The sequence below is a fragment of the Antechinus flavipes genome, chromosome 6 (assembly GCF_016432865.1).
Source record: "Antechinus flavipes isolate AdamAnt ecotype Samford, QLD, Australia chromosome 6, AdamAnt_v2, whole genome shotgun sequence".
In the NCBI taxonomy this organism is placed as follows: Eukaryota; Metazoa; Chordata; class Mammalia; order Dasyuromorphia; family Dasyuridae; genus Antechinus; species Antechinus flavipes.
In genome coordinates this window covers 65,179,347-65,201,738 of record NC_067403.1, presented here as the reverse complement: position 1 = coordinate 65,201,738, position 22,392 = coordinate 65,179,347, and positions in this window count along the sequence as shown.

The window sequence follows — 22,392 nt, the reverse complement described above, 5'->3', positions numbered from 1 at the left end:
CTATTGGGATTACAAATAAAAAAATAAAATAGTACCTATCCCTAAGGACTTACCATTTTGTTATGGTATGTCTGAGACTTGGTAGGATACCACTCATGATTAGAATTTGATTCTAGAAAGGTATATTATATTTAAAAGAAATGGAATAGGTAAGAGAGAGGAGTAGAATAGCATATTTTAAGATTAGTTAATATACCTATAGCTATGATATACTCATACGAAATAGAATGTAAACTTTTGGAAGAAAGCCTGTATTTCCGCTTTTGCATTTGTATTTCATGTGATTAGAATAGTGCATTGCATGAGGCAGGTCTTTAAAATATGCTTATTTGATTGGATTGGTAACAAAGAAACAAAAAATCTGTCATTGGAGATATAATGGAGAACATTTAGGAGAGAACAAATGGTAGAAAAAAGAAAAGTGATATTATCTTGCTATTGTTAAGTCTCAGCCCAAAACCCAACTTCTGCAAACTTTTAAATTCTCTTAATATTAGTGACTTTTCTCTGCTAATTATCTCAATTTTTTCCTACATATATTTTGCTTCTATGTAATTGTTTGCATTCCCTCTCCTCCCTTCATTAAATTTGAGCTTCTTGAGAAGAGAGACTGTCTTTTGTCTTTCTCTGTTAAGCACTTAGCAGAGTGCCTGACACATAGTAAACACTAATAAATTGATTGACTCAATGAAAAAGAAATAATACAGATTATCCAGAAAGAGCAATTTATTAGACAAAGAAACACCACAAAACTGAAATAAAGGCATGATATTCTAGAGATGGCCTTCTACTATCTTGACATCTGTTAACACTCTCTTTACCCAAAGTAGAGGAACTCATAAATTCTTGATGTGCTTTAGTGATAATTTTATTCTTTAAAGAGCTAGCAAATAGGGAAACTGCTATTCTGGACTCAAATATTGCAAACAAGGAGGAAGAGAGGTTAAACAAAGGTAGAAACGCTGAGGCAAGTATCTATTCCTTTCAATAAAGAACTCAAGATAGGGAAGGAGAAGACATCAGGGAATAGTCTAACATATACTCTAAATTCAAGGAGAAAGGATTTCTTTCTTTCCTTCTCTTCTTTCCTCCTTCCCTCCCTCTTTCCTTGGTTCCCTCCTTCCTCCCTTCCTTCCCTTCCCTTTCCTTCCTTCCTTCCCTTCCCCTTCCTTCCTTCCTCTCTCCTTCCCTCCCTCCCTCCTTCCTTCCTTCCTTCCTCTCTCCTTCCCTCCCTTTCTCCTTCCTCTCTCTCTCCCTCCCTCCTTTCCTTCCTTCCTCCCTCCCTCCTTCCTTCCTTCCTCCCTTCTCTCCCTCTCTTCTTCCCTCTCTCCTTCCTTCCTTCCTTCTCTCACTACTTCCCTCCTTCCTCCCTCCCTCCCTCCCTTCCTTCCTTCCTTCCCTCACTACTTCCCTCCTTCTTCTTCTACCTTCTTTCCTTCCCTCCTTCCTTCTTTCCCTCATTCCTTTCCTCCCTACTTCTTTCCTTCCTTCCTTCCCTTTCCTTCCCTCCCTCTCCTTTCCTTCCTTCCTTCCTTTCACCCTTTCTTTCTTCCTTCCCTCACTACTTCCCTCCTTCTTGTCCCTCCTTCTTTCCTTCCCTCCTTCCTTTCCTCCCTACTTCTTTCTTTCCTTCCTTCCTTTTTCCTTCCTTTCTTCTCTTTTCCTTCCTTCCTTCCTTCCTTCCTTCCTTCCTTCCTTCCTTCCTTCCTTCCTTCCTTCCTTCCTGTCTGACTCTCCAACTGTCTTCCTTCTTGCCCAGAGTGTAACTGCAAAGATTACTTGTGGGTTGGTTCCATTACTAATCAGCATGGGAGTTTTGACCTGCTCCATTTCTGATCTGGGCCAGACTGTTCCTCCTTAGCAATCTGCTGGCCCCTGTTCCCGAGGCTTACTATATTAATATTAAACTTATTGCAGTCATTCAATTATCCTGGCCCTCTGGAGCTCAGAAGATCCTGAGCTTAAGAGATCAGTGGGCCTCAGTCTCCCCATTAGCAGGGATTACAGGCATTTGCCATTACCGTGCTCAACTAAAGAAGATTTTAAGGTTCAGAGAAAGGAGAGAAACCTAATACTATTCAGGGGGAATTTGACATAAGAGGGATAGGAAGCTTTCAAGATTGAAATTCAGAAGAAACAAATGATTCCAAACAACAGGAAAAAATGAGCTCCTGAAAAGACCAATGTGGCTTCATAGGGAAATCATTGATCAAATCAGTTTCAGAAAAGACAAGATTAAAAAATGAAAGCAAAGGCAGATGCCTGAGGATAGAAATATTAGCATGATAGTGTTTATAATCTAGGAAAAGTTGAGGCTGGCGATAAATGCCAAGGGCAAACCAAACATTTCTTTTTAAAGCAATTTAGGGGGCAACACTGTCTGAATGATAAAACATTTATTAAGTGGTTACTATGTGCCAGGTGCCGTATTAAGTCTTGGATTTACATATAAGAAAGCAAGACAGCCATTGTGTTCAAGGAGCTTATATTCCACTGAGAACTTGGAAGGGTGATAGGAAGACCTGTACTTGAGGCATAGCTTAGAAATGGTTTGGAGTGATGTGGAAGTTTCAGTCTGGGCACATAAGGCAAAAGTTCACTTATCGGAGTCAAAGTTAAGGGTGGGGGACAGAATCAGAGTTCAAGGCTGGGGTGGGAGGAGGTTGAGAAGACTGAGAACAATGGACAGAATAAAGGCAGCATTACTTGGAAGTGGTTGGGAAATGTTTAAAGAGGATCAAAGAAGAGATGGCACTGTTACTCACAGGTGCATGGGATGCATTAACCACTGGAAAGATGAATGACAACTCAATTTTGCTTCAGATGTTTCTGCCAAATAGAATGATATTTTGATTGGAAAAAAGAACAAAAATCGTTAGTAGCAAACTGAAACTCAAGATAAAGGGAGAACTGCTCATCTGAAGGCCCTCCAGATGTCCACCATGTTCCCACAGTGTTTTGGAAACAGAGATACTTACTTGTTGAAAGGTTGGCTGACATATCTATTTACCTCCCTAGTGCATTCATCAAACCTGTACCTTTTAACTTAGATTTCAGCTTGAAGCTAATCATTTTTGTTCAGAGAAAACAGAAATAAAATTGAATTAAGCTTTTTAGTTTTCTCATGGTTATCATTCCATCTACGGATTTCTTCTTTCATCCTCTTTGCTATCTATTGTATCTAAAGTCTGGTTGAACAATAGTCCTTAAGAAAAAGATTTAGGAGGACTTAAAGCTTGCAGCAAAAAAAAAAAAAAAGAAGAAATGATGCTATTTTAGGTTGCTTTAAGAGATTCATAATATCCAGAATTAGAACAGCGATAGGCTTGCTATATTTTGTTCAGCTCAGACCACATTTGGAGTGTTGGGCTCAGTTCTGGGAATCATAGTCTAAGAAGGCAACAGATAAGTTGTAATACAGTCAGAAAAGGGTAAAAAGGATGTTGAAAATACTGAAGCATTTGCCATGTGAGGATTTTTTTTTTAATCCATGGGAAGAGAATACTTAGAAGGCAGCTGTCTTTCAAACATTTGAAGAGTTGTCATGTTGAAGAAAGGCTTGATTTCTTCAGTTTGGTCCCAATGGACAGAACCAAGAGCAACAAATGGATATTACAAAGAGGCTAATTTATGCTTGACATAAGAAAACTTTCCAAGAACTAGAGTTGCAAATATCAAATGGGCTTTTTCAGGAGGTATCAAGTTCTCCCTTGATATAGGTATAGTCTCAATGACAAGAAGTATTTATTTTTATTCATTTTAATATTTATTTTTTTGTTTTTAATTCATGGAATCAAACAACTATTTTCAAAACATAGTATAATTAAAAAAAAGATGACTATACAAGAAGCTACAAATCTATTTATGTACAATTTGCTGTTTCTTTTAAATGTTAATAAAGTTATCATGTAAATTTCTTTTTTTCCCTCTCCCTGACTACCATAAGACACAAATATGTGAAACACCATTCTAAACTTATTAGTCCTTTCTCCAGATGCAGACCATGTTTCCCTTCATATGTCCTTTGTTGTTAATTTGGGTATTTATAACAGTCAAGATGGTTTATTCCCAGAAGAAGCATTTATTAAACATATCCTATGTGTCAGGAACTCTGGTAATGTGCTAGGGTTATAAAAAGGGATGAAATGATTGTCCCTTCTTTCAAGGAACTTATGTTTTAATGGGAAAAGGCAATATAGAAAAGGAGAATTGAAAAAATGTGTGAGGGGGAAGATGACTTGATGAAGTAGGTAATATCTAAGGTCTCTTCCAATTCCAGACCTATGGCTTTGTGTTAGGGAACATATCTTCAATATCTTTTGCACCCACTAAAATGTCTATATTAAAGATGTAGTAGGCATTAAAAATATTGATTGAGTGAATGAATGAATGAATGAAGGAAAATAATCACCCTTTCCCTCATCTTTTGGATTTGAAACTCTGAGTTCAATTGATATAATTTATATCTTCTCTTTTCCTATGTTTAACTATAAATTGCTAAATTATTTTGCTTCTTCCATGTATATATATATATATATATATATATATATATATATATATATGTGTGTGTGTGTATATATATATATATAAATGTGTTTTATATATATATATATATATATATATATATATATTTCATCTACCCTTTGCTTTCTATTTCCCTGGCCACCCCCTAGTTCAGGTAATTGTCATCCACAATTTGTCCATCTTCCTGCCTATTGACAACTGGACTTCCATGTCCAGAAGGGGCTAAATTACTCAGCTGTGTAACTTCCCCCAGAGAAATTGTCCTGATTGGTGAATGCTCATCCAGTCCATTCTCTTTCAAATCTTTTTTTCTATTCATCTTCCTTCCAAGATACCCTGCTACTGGAGGAAGCCTCTGTAGACTCTTTGCTGCTGCTACTGTATTTTCCAAAGGGAACCTCCCAGTAACCATGACTTTATGCTAGAGAAGCCAAACTGCTTCCCAAATAGGAGGTACGCTATCTTGCTTGGTGAGTGCTCACTTAGGTCCTAGATCCCTAGATTATTCTTCACCCTGACCGTTGACATACTTAGTCCTCATTTATGTGCTTTATCTTTTCCTCTCTCTGATTCTCCCAAATCACTGATCTCAGACACTCTTACATATCTTGCTCCTATGAGATCAGCATTACCACTGTTTCTGTAAGATGTTAATTAGCTACCCTGTGATTTCACATGTGGCCAGCCAGGTTGCTTGGTAGGGAGAGAGCCATTCCTGGATTTAGGAATTCTCATCTTCCTGAATTCAAATCTGTCTGCAGACGCTTACTATGTGACTCTGGGCAAGTCACTCAACTCTGTTTGCCTCAGTTTCCTTATCTGTGAATGAACTGGAGAAAGAAATGACAAACTATTCTAGTATCTTTGAAAATAAAATTCCAAACAGAGCCAAAATGAATCCGACAAAACTGAAAAATAACTGAATAACAAAATATCTTCACTTACCATGCTGCTGAATTCTTAGATCAAAATACCTTTTTTTTTTTTTTTTAACTACCACTCTTCTTTATGTTTCATCAGCCCTATTAGAAAGTAAATCCCTTGAGGTCAAATACTGTTTCAATTTTGTCTTGTTATTCCTGGCAAAGCATATGGTTCATAATATGTGATGAGTGCTCATTCATTCACTTCATTCATTCACTTATGTCTGGATGTTTTCTTTGAGGTTCTACTTGTAAATAAAAATATAGACAGCAGAACACATGAAAATACATATCACCTTGATATGAGTACCTGACACAAATGGCTAAGCATCCAGGCAGAAAGCAAAGTCTACCCTATGTGGATGAAGGCTTGGATAAGGATGGGCACTGAAGGAGGAAGAGATATAATCTCAAGCTCTATAACTGTCCATTGAATTAATACTCCTTGGTATCTTTTAGTGGGGTCCCAGAATCAAACTAAGGAGTCGGGATAAAAAAAAGAAAAGAAAAAGAAAAACAATGACTTGGTCTGAAAATTTCTGTCTATAAAATTTTTACAACTTGGGTTCTCAATTTCTAGTTGAAATGTATCTCTGTGAGTTATGTGTTTAAATAAATCTCCAGAAAGTTTACAAATAGGAAACAGGATTATCTAGCAAAGAACTTTGCATATATAGGTACCTAATTAAGGTTTCTTAAATTCATTTGAACTATTTTGGGGGGGAGGAAAGAGAAAAATTGTTACAAATAACAATACTTATTGTATTCAATTTATAGAATTCAACTACCTTCATGAATTCTGAATTGTGATCCAGAGCATTTCAACATTATGACTGGTACTACTGAAGAATTCAAGTAGAAGTAGCTAGTTGATGGGGTTACTAAGAGAGAGTTTCAGGTCTTTAAACATGGCCAAATCTCAGGTCCATGAGTTTCTTATTTAAGTCTGGAGTTTGCATGTAGTAGGCACTTAAGAAATGTTTGAGAATTGAGGTTCTTCCTTCTGTTATTTCATTAAAGTTGCCCACAATGGGGATCCTGAGGAATTTTCTAACTGTATAGTGCTTGGGACAAGATTTGTTTCCAAAAGCAGTTCTCATTGTAACATTGAAACCATATAGTACTTTTTATCAATGCAGTTAGTGAATACCTAATATAATGCCTAATATGTTTCAGGCACCATACTAGGTGCTGGAGATTAAAAAATAAACAACTAATTCTTTCCCCCCCCCCCAACCCCCCCCCACCCCGCCAGCCCCAACAAATCAAGCCAAAATAAAATCAAAATAGTCTTTACCTTGTGGGATTTACATTCTAATGTCAAGGGCTGGGGAGTGGGAAACAAAATGCATAAACAGACAAAATTGTGTAAAATATATGCCAAGTAATACAATTGGAGGGAGAGTATTGACTATTGAATAGTTCAGAAATGGCCTTGGATATAAGGTAATAGTTGAATGTAATCTAGATGAAAGTTAGGAATTCTAAGAGACTGTTTTGAAGAGAGAGTGGATTCTAGGTACTGGGGAACAGCAAATGGAGCAATCCATATGAAGAAATGCATATCCAGTATGGGATATAGCAGTGAGTTCAGTTTGACTGAAAAGTAGCCAGTAGAATATAAATTCTATAATTTATATATATTACATATATATAATATAAAATAAATAAACACAATGCAGAAACTATCTTGATTTTATTTTGGTTTAATTTGTTGGTGGGAGGCAGGAAATGGGGGATTTAATTTTTTTCATTTCATCTCCAAGTGCCTAGTATGGTACATGAGAAAGAAGGAGCATAATAAAAGATGAAATTAGCCAGATATTTACTAAGTGCCTACTATGAGCCAGACATTGTGTACTAAGTTCCAGAGTCCACCACCTAACTGCCTCATGTCATCTTCTAGAACTGATTGTTTTGTGTCTCTCCTTAATTTGTGAACCCACAATTTTGGCTGTTGTACCTGGTCTCTGCTCACCCATGATTGTTCCTGATAAAATCTATCAGGATTCTGAAAAAGGAGTAAAGGGTTTCCTTTTCTAAAGCCACAAACTTTTAAAAGCTATTACTTGGCTAAAGTGCCATTTTAAGAGTCAGCTATTCATTCCATGGACCATTACCCAAAGAGAGAGCAAGATAGACAGACTATCATACCTGTGAAATACAAGCCTCACTCAGCTAATGGACAAAATGAGAGATTGTGTCCTTTGCATACTATTTATTCAGAACAGCCAAAAGGCGGCTCCTTTTGGGAGGAAGGGGCCATCTATGTGGAAATGCAGTTAACACCCATTAAGCTCCTTTGGCAGAGGGTGTGATTACTACTCACTGGATTTATCTGGAGAGGAAAGTTATGAGGGCTGGTGTCTGAGAGAGAAAGAGAAGGTCTGATTAATACCCCTCTAGACACTACTCATGAAGCAATTTTTTTGGACCATCAAGTGGTTGATAATAAAGTGCTATTATACAATTTGCTTCTTATTGCTGACCAGTTAGGAAGGAGGGAGGGAGAGTGCTTGAAAAAAATTAAATGTTCTTGGCAAGACAGCAGTGATGGCAGTAATATTAGAAGCAAGAAAATAAAGATGATCTATATATTAAAAAAAGACCCAACTTTTAACCTTAATTAGTTTAAAATCTAAGGCAAGTTCTTTTTGGCTAATGTTTACTAGTAATTACCTTTTTCTGTTAATCTGTACTGTGATGGACATTTTTGAAAAGGAATTTTGCTTTAACATGTTTTTCTCCTAGTCAAAGTTCAATGAGATTAATATCAAATAGTATTCAAAGGGCTATTTGAATGGGAAATCATCTCATTATATTTTTATCAGAACTCTGTAAAGTTTGTTTTCTCTGATATATGACTGAACCTTTTCTCCCATCTCTTTCTTTTCATTCTTTTCTAATCTGGAAGATGCTTTGTAAAACTTGTTACTATTTACCAAAATATTCAGTGTTGACTTGAGAATAATTGAAATTTTTTTCTAGTCTCTCTGAGAAGGTGCTTAAAACCCAAAACATTCACCCATTCTCTTCTGTGTGAAAAATGAGTAATCATCCCAGGATACTCACTGTCATTGAAAATTTTTTCCTGAGTTACAAGATGAGTTAGTTTTTTTCCCCTTGAGTATATAATGATCTAAATTAAATAAGAAAAGAAAGAGAATGGTTCAGGAAGAAAAAGGAAGGAAAAGGAAAGTGTCTCTTTCATGACAGAAAGAGAAAGATGGAGAGGTTGCTTTTATATAATAAGAGCATTAAATAGACAATAAATGGTGGGAAAAAAGTGGAAGTAAAAACTGGCATGGAATTGCTATTATTTACATATGAAAAAATGATATTGAAATAATCCCAAGGTCACACTATTACAGAAGAGGAACCACACAGGAGTTATGTAATGGATGCCACCAAAAAAATATATGATCAAAAAATGGAAGTTGATCTAATTGTGAATGTGATCAATGTTGTTCCCTGAGCAATGCTCCCTCCTCTTCAGTGGATGACATTTCTATATCAATTTTATGCAAGGACAAATCAGAGTCACAAGATGGGCAGCTATAGATGGGTTGAGCCTCCATCAATGATGAGATCACAGAGCCACTGGAGCCTTAGAGTCCAGCACAAATCAAAGGGAAGGGATTTCCTTTGATTTCCCTGAATAATCAAAATTTGAACCCAACTTACCCAACTATATTTGATTATTTAGACTACATTGATAACTGACAAAGTCAAGGATGGAGAAGCCGCTGTTCAGCTACCTATACGGGTCAAACCAATTTTTGGCCAGAATCCTTCTTTCCACCTTCCCCATCACCACCACTCTCACAGCTGGCTGTTTATTTGACTCAAATCCCTGATAATTGCTTGTGCAAAGCCACAAGGCTAAAAGCCTTTGTTTTGGCTTAAAGAGAGAGAGAGAATGTTAGTTTTTTTTTTCTTTTTTTCCATTCTTCTTTGTCCTATTATCTGACTTTGGCTCTTAAATAGCTTCCTTATTTTTTTTTTTTTCTTACAAAACACTTTTCCTTTCAAACTGTTTTTTTTTTCCTCTGTCTCTGTAGATAGGGTCTCATATCCTATCTCTTCCTCTCCTCACAGGAAGCACTCCAAAGCTATAGTTAAAACTCCCCAGAGCTACAGTATCAGGCATGATACTTCCTTAGAATATTCAGAAAGAATTGTGATATGTTGGGGGTGGGGTGGAGCAATGTCATGCTTATATATTTAGAAGCAGCTCCATTACAAATATTTTGAATCACGCAAAATGTGCAGATTTGCTATTTCAACAACGATAAAGACCTGCTTGACTTGCATAGCATTTAATGAACAAACGTGACAAGAATGCTGATTGACAATATCTGGCTGCAGAGTCTCTGAAGATTATTTTGCATCAAGTTTGCAAACTTGTACTTGGCAAATTATTTTCCTCTGGTGCGTACCAGATGCAGTACTTATCCTTCTTTTTTTTTAAAGTTACTTTCAGCATTGTCGTTGCTCCAAATCTCAGTCCCTCTAAAGCACAACATGTATTTAAGATGAAACAGAGAGACAGAGAATAATAGAACTGAGGCACAGGTGGAAGATGCATCATCCTCAGGTTGCATTTGGCATGTGATTGATCAAATTGGTGGCTACCGCCGATTCCATCCAATCTCATGAGTTTTTATGAAGCACTTGCTTTGTGGTAAGCAGTGGGACAAAAAAAAACAGTTGACCCTGACCTCAAGGAGCTTACAATGATGGATGGCAGAGAGATGCACCATATGAACAGGTTAAGTGAATACATAGATAGTAGTTTGAGGAAGTAATAGAGTGCTTAAACAACTAGGAGCAGGAAAGCCTTCTTATAGAAGTTAGTACGGCTGTCTATGGAAATTTTGCTGTACCTCCGAGTGATTGATTCTCCCTCCCTTTTTAATGGCCTAAAAAGGGGTGAAGGGATGATAAAGGGTTGGTCTGTTCATTCATAGAATATGAGAATTGGCAGGAATCTCAGAGGGCATCTAGTCCAAGCCACAGTTTGGCAGAAATCCTCTCTGCAGCATCCCAATCTCCCTGACCCTATGTCACCCCAGCTCAGATCGGAGAGCTCTGGTTATAAGGAAACCACAATGTCCCAAGACAGCTTATTCCACTTTGGATACTCTAATGGTTAGGAAGTTTCTCCCTTATATCAGGCTGAAATCTTTCTTTCTCGGATTTTCTCCCCCAGCTGCTAGTTCTGTCCTCTGAAGACAGGTTTCATTCTTCTTCCCAATGCTCTGCCCTGGAATATTAGAAGACCACTGTTCATTCCTTCACTTCCTCATTCATTCATTAATTCATTCAACAACCCATTTGTTAAATACATATATATATATATATATATATATATATGTAATATATAAATATATTTATTAGCTTCTTCCTCCCTAAACCCTTCAACTCCAAATTTCCAACTCTGCAATAGCTCAGTGAGACTGATTCTTCTTAGATCATGGAGCAGCATGCCATGTTTCTCTTTGTGCTTTTCCAACCAAGCCTTCAGAGACATATGAAACCTTTCCACACCAGAATTGGAATCAAAAAGTCATGGTTTGTTAGTGCTTTCCCCTACATTTTGGATATCCCAGGACTAGTGTACCCCCAAGGGCTGAATTCTGGGGAGATACTATGTGAAGAGAATTGCTGAACAGGGCTCCTTCTGGCATCTCTGAGGGAACTGCTGAATGGCTGAATTACCCTTTGCATCTGCGATAAATTGATCCTGGTTCTAACCATGAATTGCCTCTGTATGACTTTCTTCCAGGGAGTCAGTCCTCAAACTCTTCCGTGCTGGTTGGAGGGCTAAGGCACATGAGTTTTAATAACCACAGCCATCTATTTCAAAGCCAGAAGATACTGAAATGGGGGGTTGTCCTAGGGTATATTGAGGGTTAGCCAAAGACTTGCTGAGAGCAGTCTATCTGGAGAATTTTACCTCTTAGCAAATCGGCTTGCTGCGTGACTCTTCATGTTAATGAAGCATGGTAATGATAATCATACTCACTTCTAGGGCATTGTAGTCTTTCCCCTTTCTCATTAGCCACCCCGAGATGATCTGGACTTTTATCCAAGAGAATTGCCAACCTCCTCCCATGGTCTGGCTCCCTCAAATATCCCACTGAAAGTACTGAGCCAATCAGCCACAACTTGATTCAATTATTTACTAAAAGCCATGGCATTCTGGGAAATGTCTAAAGGGCATCTCTTGGGTGGGCTAAGGTGCAGACTTTAGTGGCTTCCACCTCTTTCCCTCTCTCTTCTTCTAAACTGACCCAATTACAGCAAGGACACAGGCTCTCTTTCATCTTGAATGTTGCCCTTACTGAATTTCTTGGTGTTCCTCCCTGTCTGGTTGTGTGTGTGTAAGCAAGAGACAGAAAGTCAAAGGAATAGAAAGAAACAGAGCAGGGCAGAGACAGTGACAGAGACTGACAAGAAAGTGTGATTGAAATAGAGACAGAGACACAGAGACAGAGATGCCCACACAGAAAAGCTGATAAAGTCACAGAGAGACAAAGAGACATAGACAGAAAGAGACAAAGAGAAACAGCGAGCACAGAGCATGGGTATGAAAGGAAACTGCTTTGCAGCAGTGATAAAAGTAATCTGTCTCTTTGAAAATGTGCCAGTCCATGGCAGCTGCTTTATTTGGGACTTGGAGATTTCCACAGAAGAAGAAAACTGTCCAATGACACTAAAGCCATAGACCTTTATTACAGGAAACTTAGTTTTTGCCAGAGAAGGTTCTTTACTTTACATCTGGGATCTGGAGGGGATGAGGAGGGGGACCAGAAAAAAAGATGGACAGGGATACATTTGGGTCATAGTAACTGGAAAAATGAGACTACAATTGGATCTTTGGAGAATTCATCTTACATTTTGAAAGTCTGTTGGGTGTTTACATTTCCTTGAAGATTATCTCTCTATCTGTCCTCTCGAATTCAGAACTAGGCACTGGAACAGCCCAACTCCAGTCTCTGGACCTGGGAACTTCTTTTAGCCCCCAGTGTTTGATGACAAAGGAAAGGTCAAATGCACCATACACCTAAGATGCTCTAGCCAGTGGAGAGAATTTGGGTATTAAGGAAAGTGATCTTCAGGCTCTGCAAGAAGATTCAGGGGATTGAACATCCTTCTAGAAGCTCCTTTTCAACTCAGCATCCATATTCCATCAGATTCTTAACACTGTGCTTCCATCAGTGTCAGAACCTCTGGATTCTTGTATACATCAGGGCTACTCAAGGATGCAGAAGAAAGTCAGGAATTTTTGAGGGAAGAATAAGGGTCTCAATGAGGTCTTTCTGAATGGTTTTCTATCTCAGCTATCACAGGTCCCTGTCTGTTTATTAAGTGATGGAATTTCCAACAAAAAGGATAATAGGGGGTTTATAAAAAGTGCCAAGGCAGAGATAGAAGACATGAGGGGTTTGTGTGTCTAGAGCAGAGATGGTGGTCAGAGAAGAGCTATATAGAATAACAGAGAAGGGCTCAGGTACCTTATGCCATGATGACATTCAGAATTTCAAAGACTTAGGCTAAACTCAACAGTGGAGAAGAAGCTATGTAAATACAATTGTCAGATGAGTCAGTTGAATATTTTCTATTCAGGAATATTGACTGAGCATCCTAGCCTTGACATCTATATTTTTGTTTTCAGGATATAGAGATGAGAGAAGGTAGAGAATTGGATAGACACATTTCAACTTATGGTGAATCCAACTTTTCATTGCTAGTTGGGGCTCAAATATATAGTCTCAAAGGACCTGAGACTGAATGTACTATAGAGGGTGCATGGTGCATTTGACCTTTCCTTTGTCATCAAAAACTGGGGACTGAAAGATGTGATGACCATGTATTTAAAATCAACCGGAGTCAGGAATTCAGGTTAAGGGAAAAATCTTCAATCTTTATTGAAAAGAAGAGGTGAAAAAAGATTGCGATAGCAATATGGGCAAGAAGGATTGAGATAGCAATAAGGGCAGCTGTGACAGGAAGCCAGCTAGCAGAGGGGGATCTGAGCTGAAAGGGCCATCGCAATGGCAGTGTGAGCAGCTGTGACAAGATGCCAGCCAGCCGTCTCTCCTTCCCCTTCCTTTTCCACTCCCCTCCCTCCACCCACCAAAATTGTCATTTCCTATACAACACATCAGGACTTGCACAAAGAGTGGGCGGGGGCCATTCTTTCTCCAAGCTTATATATTAATAGAATATGGTCCAATTACTATTTAGCCTCATGTGCTTGGGACCTCAGTGCATCAACTCGAACCTCAGCCCATTACAGAAAGAAGTTCCCAGGTCCTGGGACTGGAGTTGGGGTATTCCAGTGCCTAATTGTGAATTACAGAGGACAGATACAAAGATAATCTTCAATAAGTGATGTAAACACCCAACAGACTTTCAAGAAAAAAGTTTTGTGCATGTACTATAAGATTATCAGTGCGGATCATTCCTCCAATAATGAAGATTGTGACTGGTTCATGTGTCCTCATCTGATGTGATTCATGACTATTCCATTTCTATAAATCAATCACAGTATACTGAGTTCTTACTTATCTCACTTTCTCTTGACATCATCAAGGATATTGGTAGAGCACATAGGATGTCTATTGTCTAGCCTTGATTTCAACACACAATCATTCTGCTTCCTTTTTCCATTATACATTTCTTTTATGGCATGTTTTACTTCAATCTTGTTATTAGCCTTACTATGTGTGACTGTGTAAAATATTGACATAAAAAAAAACTGTCATCTCAGAGATAAGTTCAGGATCTTTACAGTGGAGCTGCAATCTCCCAAAGAACATTCAGATGCTAAAATTTGGTTGCGATTCTATACTCTTAAATGAAAAATATAGCTCATTCTCATTCTCAAATTTACCTGGGACTATGGGCTTCCTTTATGACATTTGGCAAGAGGCTATCAAGGAGGATTCCTATGGGTTGAGGAAGGTATATTTTCAGAGAAAAACAGAACCCATGGGAACTAATGGGAAGTTGGGGATGAAGATGAAATTTCTTATTCTAGCCCGGAGGGGTTATTAATGTTTCTGTTCTAGTTCAGGAAAAAGCATCACAATTTAAATCTAGTATATGACTATCAAATTTCCCTTTCTATTCCATTGAAGCTCCTGCTCGATTTGTCTTGTATACCATTCATCTCTTCCTTGTATCAGAGCTCAGTTCTAGAGATTGTTGATTCATCTTTGGGGAGGAAAAAAAAGCAGACCAAAAAAATGAAGATTGTATTGGAGGTACTAGAGACATATTTTATTTATCAGAGTGGACAAATGTGCAATTAACTCTTCTTTCCCTGAGGAGAATATTATTTACTTGAGAGAAAGAAAGAGAGGACAGTTTGGTTGCTTGATGGGTTTTGTTACCATGGGAACCAATATGAATCAAGAAAATAAGAGAGAGGTTTTAATACACTAATTTTGGAGACCCTTTCACTCATTGTGTATTTCCCCTGTGACTCATACAAATAGCCAGGACCCAGAAAATCAACTAAGATCAGAATGTAGCAGAGTTTAAATGAGATTCCTCTTTTTTCTGTTACCTAATGACTAAGCTGGATAGGGGTATGTCATGTGTGTGTGTGTGTGTGTGTAAAACCACCTTTTCAGTATGAAAGTCCAACCTTATATTAATATAGAAGAATTGCTGCGTTCAGCACCTACCTTCCAAGGGGAAACACATTGTATACATGATTCAAACAAGCCTGCATAGATGTGTAATGAGACATCTTCTGAACCTTTCTTTCCAAGCTTTCTTCTATAAGTTGGATATTACCATGGGCTCAGTTACTTTTTCTTACAGAAAGGAACTTCAGATGGTTGAGAGAGAGTGGGACAATTAATGAATATTTAAAAGGGCATTTAAAAGTGGATAGAGTTGTGATTTCATTGGTATAGAAACATCCAAGGTGAGAAATTTCCTTTATCCGATGCAAGCCTGCATTTTCTATACAATTTATAATCTTACAGAGTTCCCAGATACAAGAGGTTAGATTTGCCCAGAGTCACATAGCTAGGATATGTCCCCCTAGGGACTTGAACTGTGTTCTTCCTGATTTTGAGGCTAGCTCTCTCTTGTGCCGTCCTCTGTCTCAAATATTTAAAAAATGCATTGAAATCTATATGAATTTTTAAGGTGAATTACTAAAAAATATGAATTAACTTGTCTTGAGAGCTGGATTCAAAACCTGTTTCTAAGTGCATGATCACAGGCAAGTCACTTGATTTGAATCTAGGGCTTCATTTTTACCAGCCTACCAGTCCATGATGGCCCCCTGAGTTATAGGGATAGAAATTTTATCCATGATTTCATTAAAATAGGGAGCTCCCAGGCAAAAGGAATTCCCTCTCAAGTTGTGGCATCTTCTCTGTAATGTTTAGTTTTAGTGATTTGACTAGAACATGGAGAGAGCAAATGACAGGCCCAGATTTACACAGCCCACACGTATCTGAGTGAAGACTTGAATCTGGGTCTTCTTGGCTCTCTGTTGCATCATGTTGTTCCCGAAATAGGACTTGATGACATTCTCTGGGATCAAGGTTGGACAGATCCAAACTTTGGCAGTAGAGATGTTCTTATAGTTTTTGGGTTTGGTATCTCCCCCATTCCTTAGACAGCCACGCTGGAAGGTGGAGATATTGATTCTCTTTTCCTTGTTGGAGGCAATATGGATTTCATGGATCTTTGATGATATCTTCTTTTAAGACACAGGTTGTCATTCACTAGTGATATTATAATTTGTCTGTGGCTTTTTTCTTGTGTCCACTGAGCTAATGTAGAGTCTAAAAGTGTAAAAATAAATGAAGCCCAAGGTACTGGTTCAGTGCTTCTGTTCTGATGGCAATGTTACATTTTGCTTTTTTTTTTTTTTAAGGTGCAATATATACATATATTTTTTGAAAACCAGCTTTGATTGAAGGGATATTTGATTAGTTTCCATGAGATTAGTCAGTCACTAGCAGCTGGGAAATCTTTAGCAAAAGCAAGAATATAGTAAATTTGTAGCATGTCATATCATCTTTCCTCTCTATCTCTTTCCAATTGAATTTTAGAAAGTAATATACTTAATTTCCATGAGAATTTTAAGCTCTAAATTAGATTCCATATTGTAAATACTACAGAAGAAGGGATGGGGGAAAAGAGAGAGAGAAACACACACAGAGGCAGAAAGAGAGAGAGAGACAGACAGACAGAGAGAAAGAGAGAGAGAGAGACAGAGACAGAGAGATAGAGACAAAGAGAGAGACAGAGATAGAAAGACAGATAAGTAGAGACAGAAGGAGAGAATCTTATTAATAAGAGTGAACAATTTTCCCCCTCTCTTCATAAAACACACTACCAATCTAAATCATACTTGCACTATTTGAACCCAGCAGAAGCATACCTCTAGTATGGAATAAATACATTTTTTGTTCCATTCTCTAGGATTAAAGCGGATGCAGCCACTCTAAGCTGTTTGCAGATCTGTGACCATGACATTTAATTGCAGTTGCCTTTAAACCTTGAGCAGGTCAGCAGAGACGGAATGATCTCAGGGATAATTTGTCTTTTATGTATTTCTATGGTGTGATATATAATCCCTTGCTGAAAAGGGTCCTTGTGGGTGTCAGACTTGGCTGCTGCTGCCTGTAATGGAAATAAAGGACTGGTAAATAGATGCTTCTTTAAAGGTAACTTTCTGTTCTCCCTGATAATCCCCAAGCCAGGGGAGCGTGGGGCCTCCCTCTGCTGGGGCAGAAAAGAGGGGGCAGGCTCAGAAAATGGCCTCTGTCCTTTTCTCTCCTTGACTGAATTTAACTATATGTTCAGCAGCTTCTAAAGCCCAGTCACACTCCAAGGATGACCCTGAAGAGCCCACATATCTATTTCCCACTCTGTATCTTCTGAGCTTACTCCAGAGCTATCCAAACATCTGCCTTGGGCTCCTGGCTGAAGAAATTTTAAAAATGAAGTTCAATGCTCTGGAAATGGAGAACCAGGAAGGGAGGGAGACTTATTTGGCTAATTCTGAACATCAAAGGCAATCTCTCTGCTTAGGAAAAGTGTTAGAGCATTAGGGAGTCAGATGCTGCTGAGCCAAATACTATCTGGGTGCTTTGCACTAAATTGGGCACACTGGTTCAACATTCCATTTGATTTCCTAAGCATTTTTAGAATTGCTATGTTCCAGGAACTTCCCTAGCTGCTTAGCATACAAAAACAAAAACTGAAAGTCAGTCCCTGCCCTTAAAATGTTTATATTGTACTGGGAGTGGAGTTAAATACAAAATAATAAGATTGGATGGTAGAGATGGTGGTTTGAAATGGCACCTTGGACTGTGGTAGGGGACAGGAAAGGACCAAAGAATACAGTTCTTATCTCATAACTTCCCACCTAGGAGGCAAATAGGGGGCCTGGCAGATAGAGTGTTGGACTTGGGATTAGGATCCGTCTGAGTTCAAATTCTGCCTCAAACACTTAGTAGTTGTGTGATCCTGGGCAAGGCGGTTAATCTTTCTCACCCTCAGTTACCTTATCTGTAAAATGTGGAAATAACAGCATCTATAACTACCAAACACAGTTGTTGGATGCATCAGTTGACATGTAAAATGCTTTACAAACTTTGGATAGAACACTGGAGTGTAGCATAAAATCTGCCTGGGACTCTGTTAGAGATATATTGTAAAGAACTTTACGTGGTAAGCAGAGTCATTTGGATTTTATCCTAGAGTTAATAGGGAGCCATGGAAAATTCTTGAGTTGGGCAGTGACAGCCATATTTCACCAACCAGACTTTTTAATGTACTATGGTTTATTGAAATTAATGTATTAACATTCATCCAAAGGAGCATTTGAAAGATCTCATCATCAGCAGGCAATATTATTTAAATTCTGTGCATGACCCTGGTGAACATTATAAGTATTTCTCTCTATTGAATTAAACACTATAGTTAGATTAAAAATAGTCCGTTTAAAATGCCTGTCATAGGACCCTGAAAAAGTATCAATGTAAGTATTAAAGAGTGGTACCTCATCTATACTCTGCATTGCCAAGAGCAATAGCTCCTTCTCTGAGTCATTCATTCGCTCATTAAATAGTTATTAAATACTTATAATCTTCAAAACACTGGGCTAGGACTAGTCAACAACAGGCCTTTCAGAAAATATTTAAGAATTTATAATACCAGAAATGAATGACATATGAACTGATTATACCGATTTAATGTCAAGGAAGCTAGACTAGCCATACTAGATCTCAAACTATATCATAAAAAAAGTTATCATGGTAGATCAGAAGCATAGATTAGGTACAGAAGACACAATAGTAAATGACTACAATGATCTAATTTTTGATAAGCCCCCAAACCTCAGATTCTGAGGCAAGAACTATTTGAGAAAAAGCTGTGGAAAAAGTAGAAAGCAAGATGGTAGACACTAGGTATACAGCAACATCTCATATTATGTATTAAGATCAAAAGGGGTACATGTCTAACTATTCTGGAGAGCAATTTGGAATTATTCCCAAAGGCTATAAAACTGTATGTCCTTTGAACCAGCAGTGCTACCACTGGGTCTGTATCCCAAGAAAATCATAAAGGAAGAAAAAGACCCCACATGTGTAAAATCATTTGTAGCAGCTCTTTTTGTAATGACAAAAAATTTAAAAATAAGTAGATATCCTTCAATTGGAAAATGACTGAATATGTTATGGCACATGAAAGTAATGGAATATTATTGTTCTATAAAAATAATGAACAAGCTGATTTAGAAAGGCCTGGAAAAATTTACACGAACTGATGTGGAGCAAAACAAGCAGAACCAGGAATATATTGTACATAGTAACAACAACATTGTGTGATGATCAGCTATGAAAGATTTGGTTCTTCTCAATAGTTCAGTGATCCAAGGAAATCCCAATAAACTTTGGATAGAAAATGTTATCTGCATCCAGAAAGAGAACTATGGAGATTGAATGTTAATCAAAACATGCTGTGTCATTTTTCTCTTCTGTTTTTTCCTGCTTTTTTTTCTCTTGTGTTTTTTACATTTTGTTCTGATTTTTCTCTCCTAACCTGTTACATAAAGAAATGTGGATTAAAAAAATTAATGTATGTGTATAACAAAAGATAAAACAAAAAAGGAGAAAAGTGAAAAAATGGGTACATGATTTAGATATAAAGGGTGATACCATTAATAAATTAGGAGAGCAATACATTTTCCATGCTCCCCTAATTTAGTTATGATATCACTCTTTATGTCTAAATCACTTTAGTTCTCAGATCTATGGAAAAGGGAAGAATGTATGACCAAATAAGAAATAGAAAACATTCTGAAAGAAAATGGAAAATTTTGATAAATTAAAAAGTTTTTGCCTAAAATAGGGGGTGGCAGGGAAAGTCTAAAAAGCAATCTGTTATTGATGCAAAAAAGGAAGGAAAAAAGAAAAAAAGTTTATGTATATATACATATGTATACACATATATATTAAGCTATAATAGAGATTCACAGTTTTATATGTAATTCACATTTTCTTTTTTTTTTATAGATTAAAATGTCCAGGTTTCTCAAGTTCACAATAATACAAGAGAATTTTTAAGAGCCTATTACTTGTAAGACATTGTGCTAAGTTATGGCAATATAAAACCAAAATAAAAATAACCCTTGCCCTCAGAGAGCTTATATTTATCCCAGGAAAATAGACAATGGGGGAAGAGAGTGAGGTCTTTTCTAACTCCCATGGGGAATCAATCTTGTTATCTTAAGTAAGTCATTTGTTATCTTGGGGTCTCGGATTCCTAAATTGCAAATTGAAGGAGATAGGATAGACATCTTTTATGTATTCTTCTGGCTCTAAATACTACACACTTTTCATCTTACACAGGTTCTAGAAGGGTAGTGTTTAGTTCTTCCCTGGAAGCAAGGATACTCTTCTTCGGAGAAGAGAAGGTAGCAAATAGATGCATAAAAGTCAGAATCTCCATTTGCCTCAAATAAATGGCTTGCTTACAAGAGCGGGGAATCATAGTGGAGGCATCATGGAATTATGGGTAGAGCTTAGATGCAGGGGAAGTTTGTCTTGGGTTCAAACCCCTTACTAACTGTGTGCTCATGGGCAAGCCATCTAATCTCTGACATCTCTAACATGAAGATAATAGTAGTACCCGTATTACCTACTTTCTAAGCTTATGGTGTGGATTAAATTGTATCACATGTTATTTGCTCTACAAACCTTCAGGAGCTATATAAATGGCAGCTCTTATTCTAGTTCTACTAAGGAGTGAGTGAAAGATTCAAAGCAAATTATTTCTTGTCTTGGCTGGGTGACTCAATTTCTCAATCTGTAAATATTGATAATGACAGCTAGTTCTTCTTAATATCTTTGCATCCATAGAATTTTGAGCACAGTAGGTCCTTAATAAATACTTGCAGAAATATCATTGCATGGTTTTATAAATTGTTGAATAATAATAATGAAGGTCATAATAATAATAATAATAATAATAACTGACTGAAATGCTTTATAAATATTATCTCATTCGATACTTAGAAGAACCTTTGGGGTAGATACTATTATCCACATTTTACAGCTGAGGAAACAATCCGCAAGTGCGGATAAAGTGACTTTCCCAAACAACAGAATTGGAAGGGAATAAAAGGAGAGTGGGCAGGGAAAGAAAGGCTGGGAAGGTGGGAACCCTGTTCTTGTCTCTTTTAAGGATGGTAGCTGAATTATGGAAAATAGAAAGCTTTGATTCTGGCTGTGTGCTGGCTTTTTTGGTTTAAAATGAAAGGTGGTGGGGGGTAGATTAAAGCATCATTATCACTTTTTACATCATTATCACTTTTTACATTTGTTTAAAAATTAAAAAAAAAAAACAAACCACTTAATCGCCCGATGTCCCTCTTCAGAAAACTGGCAATCCATTAGAGATTATTGTAAGCAATTTCTCTCTATTATTCTTAATGAGACTGACGCTGCATCATCTTCTGTACTTATTGTTCAGATAGCAGCAAGGAATTTATCTATTCCCCTCTCTCCCTGACAAAGAGCCTGTGCCGCCTCTTGGCTGGCCGTGCAGGACAGAAGGCTATTTCGAACTCTATCTCGTTGCTAGTTGCTTAGCTGAGCCAGAAAGATGGATGATTTGTTTGTCTGATTACATGAGTGTGTCTCTTGCTTCCTCTTCATTTCCCAGCTTCCCTCCCCTCCTAAAATCCTCCTCACTCCTAGCCAGATCTCAAGCTACACTTAATCTTAAGGGCCTCTCTTGGTAGAGAAATTTAAAATATTGGAAGCAAACCTTTCATGGACAGGCATTTCAGTGGGATTTAGAGCAGACTGAATTACGCTGCAATAGCTGTAGTGTTTCTGTATTCCTAATTTCAGGACAGCTGCTTAGACACTGGCAAGGGCAGTGGGGTTTCCTAGGGCCTTGACAATGAAAGAAAAAGGTCCCTGATAGTGCTGTCAATCACAGTGTAATATCATAGCACCACAGAGTTGGAAAGAACCTTCGGCATCTCTTCTAATCCCTTCATTTTACAAATGAGGGGACCGAGATCTCACAGAGGTGATGATTCGCCCCAGTTCACACAGCTTGGTAGCAGGACAGGACAAGATCTCTGTCTCTACGTCTCTGTCCATGTCTGTCTCTCTGTGTCTGTGTATATGTGTCTCTCTCATCCAAGAAATTAATGAATACTTTGCTTAGGATCATACAAGTTTGAAGCACAGTTTGAATCAATGTCCCTTTGACTCCAAGGTCATGATCTATTATGTTCATGAGATAAGTTCTGACAGTTCAGTGGACATTTAGTAAGTATCCATTATGTGCCAGACACTATGCTAAATGTCGAGGTTACAAAGAAAGGTAAAAATCCTATTCTTAAAGTGCATATAATCGAATTGATCTAGAATTAAGGGTT